Consider the following 5426-nt stretch of genomic DNA (forward strand, 5'->3'; position numbering starts at 1 on the left):
CCTTATTAATGATGTACTAACATCCCAGTATTCTCATAATGTACTACTGTCCCTGTATTTATGTGTCTTACGTCCCTGTATTGTGTGTGAACTGAAGTTTATTTGTTACCTGACAATCAAACCATTATTTGTGTACCATCTCTACATTCATGTGCAAATGCGCCTCTGTGAACACGCGCGTGAATTCGTTTCATACAGTTGTATGTCTGCCTGCGCAAGCTTCCAAAACTTAGTTCAGCTGATTTTTATTTTATTTTTTTCCTTCTTTAAAGTACGTGGACAGCATTGCAAAGATAAATTTCCGTGGCAAGTTCTGACAGCCAGAACAAAAGAGAAAAGTGCGCGCTCTCTAAAACAAGTTTCATTTTCTTATTCCAGCGAGACACTTGCAAGATGGATGAAGAATCGCTGGAAGGAAGTGGCTTGGAGCAATCAGAACAGGTCCTGGCGATAAGTGGAGGAGACACGAAAGCAAATTTGGTCTCATCAGAGCAAAAAGACCGAAAGAAGGGGCGCTGTTATGCCGTCACATCACTACCTGCTCATTAGCCTGACAGAATGCCATTAAAGCCCCGGTACCTACCGAGGCCAGTCTCGCCAGTCTGCGACTCGTGGAGGTGGAGGCTCTGAAGAGATTGCCACCAAATGAAGCTAATGCCAGACGCGTACAGCTGCAATCATTTCTCACATTTTCAACTGAAGTAGCCTTATCATGCTTTGTTTTTCTTCCGTAACTTCAAGTTCAGGGCCATGAGTTCTTGCCTCAAGTAGCCAAAGCTTTGGTTGGAAAATAAACTGGCAAAGGAAATGATGATGAAATACTTCGTGTCTCTCTCTCTCTCGTTGTTTTTCGTCTTTATTTTTCTGTATCTGTGTGCTTTAGCGTGTGGGAGTAGGGGGTGGGATTGTGTGCAATGAAAGGACGGAGAAAGGACTCGGCAGTTAACATATATACTCAGACTTACAAATAAATGGCATGTCTGCTGTGTCTTGACGCCAATGAAGAAGCTGCATTAGTGTCTGTATACTCACTATTATTGAAGCATTTAAATCTGCGATACCATATTTTTTTTTATCCTTTACAGGCACATCATCACGACTCTCCTACGCTTTTAGCACCTTTCAAACACTTGTCACGGACCTGTCTGGTATGAATTCTTCTGGGACATTTAACCATGGATTATTGCGAGGATGGACTTTTTTTAATTTCAATGTATTTAAATCCTTTATAAACCTGTCATATCCAGGCAAATATAGGAGATAAAGAGGTGAAAGTCGTTAAAAAAATCGCTCAGTAGATGGGGGTAAATGAGAGGATAGCTGGGTAGCATGTACGATAAAAGATAAGCGATGAGATTTAGAGGCTATCTGGACCAGCGTGGAGAAAGGGGAAGGTAGGCCAGAAAAGGGACAGAGAGAAACAAAGAGAGAAAATCGAATGCAGAGTGCTTTTTACGCTGGCCAAAGCCGCCTGTCCTTCCTGTGAGAAATGTCAGCCATGACGTCAAGGAGAGCAGCCGAGGAAAGAGGAATAATTCGCTTTCTTTTAATGGCCTGTCAGTGTCAGGCTTGTGTCACAAAAACTAGGGATTGGCGAGGCTGGAACTGGTAGCCTGTACAAATTGCGCAGCGAAACCGTTGGGATGAAAAGAGGGGGTCGCTGGTGGCGAGCGGGGAGGATGGGGAGGAGGAATAAACGAGATGGAGGGAGGGATGGAGATGAAGGCATGGACTGTGCACAGTGCAAATACATGTCAAAGCCAGACGATGCGAGTTGGCCGTGCAAAATATCCCCCCTATCCAGTCTCCTTCTTATCCTTCTGTTTATTTACTTCTGGAAAGGAAACAAAATTCGACATCCATCGTAGCGCGTTGCTGAGCAACACTGAGCCTGTCGATGAAATGCGTGGTCATTACTGCAACAAGATGGCCGAAGTTGCATCTCCCTGCTTCTTCGTCCGATCTGCATTCACGCTCGACTCAAACCTTGTTGGAGCTGGTTCTCAAAGAAAGTTAAACAAGGAAGGGGTTGTGGGTGGGGGAGGGTGTTTGTAATATCTCCCCCGTGTTTTCATCCCAGGAAAATACAGTTACGATAGACTGCACCCTCGGGGTTAACGAAAAGCGACATATCATGAGGCTCAGTCTTGTACAGATGATTAAAAACTGACACCCGATTATCAGCTGCCCCGATCAGTCTGTCCTAAGTCTGTATTTGCATAACTGTCGGAGAGAGATGCCTGTGCTCTGATGCGCCCAGACCGCGGGAGAGAGACAGAACCGGGGAATGAATCATCGGCCGTCTTCATCCCCCTCCCTCCAGCCGCCTGAACCAGCCCCCCTTTTCCCACACCACCTACCTCCACCATCGCCGCCTCCTTTCTGCAGTTCCTGCTCAGTCATCTGCGGATGGCCACTGTCTAAATCAGCGTGGGCGCCACTGTGGTCCTACACCAACAGAGTTTTGTGGCCAGAGAGGTGAAAGTACTTGTTTTTTTGACAGAGCAGGAAGTAGAGAATTGTACATTTCTTTAATCTCGTAGTTGTCCTGCTCCTCCTTCAATACAATATAGATAACCATACACTAACAGTTTAATATCAAATAACAATCTTATGATCATTTTTTATCTTTAACATCCGAAATTTTCTTCAGAATGTTATGACAAGAGAATGTTGTTGTTGTTGTTGTTGTTGTTGTTGTTGTTGTTGTTGTTGTTGTTGTTTGTTGTTGTTGTTGTTGTTGTTGTTGTTGTTGTCGTCTTCTCCACTGCAGATTATTTAAAAAAATTTCGTTATTCCAGCAAAATATATATTTACGTCCGAAACCAAAATTTCCAATCATCATTTCTAAATTGTTCTTTTATGATCCAATTCCTTGAAAGTTCCAAAAACATATAGAGGAAGAGACTTTTGATGATCAAAACAAACCTTCCTCGACCTTAGGATCTGTAAACAAAGTGTTTACAGGAAAACCGAGAAGTCGAAGTATCTGCAGTTTTTAAGAAGACTCGTTGTTTCTGATCTTCTAGATATCTATTCCTGTAATCTGAGCTGTCGGTGAGTAAGCCATATGTACTTCAGACTTCTTCCTTCAACCTAACCAGCGGAAGTTCGTGAACAATTGTCTGGCGGTTATTTCAAAATCGGAACATCCGGGTAATCTGCAGCTAGCAGCGACATCAAGCGTGCTTGAGCCACGGGTGGCTAAATGAGCAATGATTGTCTCGGTTGTGTCTAATGGTGAAGAAAAATTTCAAGAGCAGGTTCACTGAAAAGATATAGAGTAGAAGAAAAATTCGTCCCAGCACAGAAACTGCTTGACAGTAAACTGAAGTGATTTTTTTTATTTTTTAGTCTTGTTAATCACCTAGAAAAGGTTTGCAATGAGTTTAACTTTTTTAGCACTTTCAAGGAATCGGGTCATTAAAGGAATGCACATTTTAAAATAAAAATTTTGAGCAAATTTGCGTATGCAAAAAGGCTCATTGAAACACATGAACACAAAGAAGGAAGTGCTCAAAAATAAATGTCTAAATCATCAAGCCTAAAAAGCCACATAAAAATTCCTTCTCCCACTGTGGTATAGGATCTTTAATTTGTATTGAGCACACAAAAGAGGGTCGTGACCGATCAGATGGATGTTTATTCGTTCACTCAGAGAGTAGGTTTGTTTGTTTTGTTTTGGGGTTTTTTTTTTTTTTGTTTTGTTTTGTTTTTATTTGTTGTTTGTTGTTTTTTGTTGGTTTTTTTTGGTTTTGGTTGTGTTTTTGTGGTATTTTTTTTTTTTGTCTTCCGCGTGCTTGCCTGCTTTACTGTCTCTTTACATGCTAAAGCCTAGCAATCAGCTAAGCTACTAATATTTTGTAACCAATTTAGATGACTATGAGGTGTGTTATGGTCCAGCTAAAGCGACAGTGCACCTGGTCCTCGTCTGTCTGCCTGCCTGTCTGTTGGTCTCTCTGTCTGTCTCTGCCTGCTTGCCTGTCTGTCCGTCTGTCTACTTATGTTGATTGTGTGAAAATCTCGCTGTCTAACTGCTTAGACTGCAGTATTTTCTTTCCATTTCCTTAGATCAGCCTGGACAGTGGGTCTGTGGAACGTGGTTACCGTCCAGGAAGCTGCCTCGATGTCACTGTCTGTTCATGACTGTGATGTAGGCGGCAGACTTGGCAGCGGGTCCCAGAAGTTCCTCAGTCTCATGTCTGACACCATACGCTCCCGGCGACTACAAGTGCTTCAGTCTCCATGGAGTAATTTAATTCACCCTGTCTCGTCCAGCTCTTATTTATTTCGCAAGTTTTCCACGTTACCCTTACTTCCCCACCCACCCCATCCTCCCACCACCCACCATTTTATACTGACTTCGTTATTTGGAATCGCTGGAACCATTGACCGTCTGCGATGTTTTCCTGCCTTTTGTATGGAGATGCTAACTCAATCCTGATGTCACCTAAAAAAATCAGACTTTTGATGTATGCAGCTTCTATAGAGAATCTAGTCTGCTTTTTTATTTTTAATGCATCAGTTCCTCTTTTCAAGAACAATCGATGATTCTTCTGTTCAAAAAAAAAAAAGAAAAGGTTATCATGTCAGTAAGATGTGCTGGTGAATGTCTGACTTTGGTCGTTTAGTAAGTCAGGGTTAATTTAAAATTAAAAATTCTCGCTTTGTGAACTCTTGACCTCAAGCTGATGACAAAAGCATCAGGCAGGCCGTCGACACTGTAACACCTCCAATTCTATTCTGGATCTTATTTTTAACAACAGCGGGAAACATATTTTCTGAAATTACTGCCGTGTCTGGAATGCTGAGCCCAGCGGGCGTGAGTGTTTGCCTGAAAAGCAGGAAATCTAGATCACGTGCGCACGAAAGTAACCAATCACAAATTTCGATTTCACCGCAACGAGAGAAGTCATTCGCCGTGAGAGAAACCCTAGCAAGATAATTGCAACCAACGTATCTTTACTATCTTGTGCCACCCTCCTAACAATTGAAATCATGCTTCGTTCAACTCACAGCAGAGGCAGACCATGAAACATTTCCACAGAAACATTTTTTCCTAATATTCAGCTGTTCTGGACTAAGATCAAAGAAAAACCTGGATGCCGGGTAAATGAAGAGAGGCAGTAGGTATGACTTGGTTCAACAGTCCATCCTCAGTCACTGAACACACTTTTCCTGCCAACATTTTTTTACTAGCAGTCTCACTTTCTAATTGGTGTGATTGGCTTGAACATTACCTAGCTTTCGTAGGATTTCACTATTTTCACTGAAGTCAAACAGTAAGTCTAGTCGAACTAACCAATGGTGGTGGTTTTTTTTTTCTCCGGTTGGCATTCTAGTAGCTTTTAGGAGCTGTGTCTGGTGGTCGTAAATATTACTCTGAAATCATTTAAAGTGTTTTTGACCTAGAGTTAATGAATTAT

Source organism: Pomacea canaliculata, linkage group LG10 (genome assembly GCF_003073045.1).
Source record: "Pomacea canaliculata isolate SZHN2017 linkage group LG10, ASM307304v1, whole genome shotgun sequence".
NCBI classification, from domain to species: Eukaryota; Metazoa; Mollusca; class Gastropoda; order Architaenioglossa; family Ampullariidae; genus Pomacea; species Pomacea canaliculata.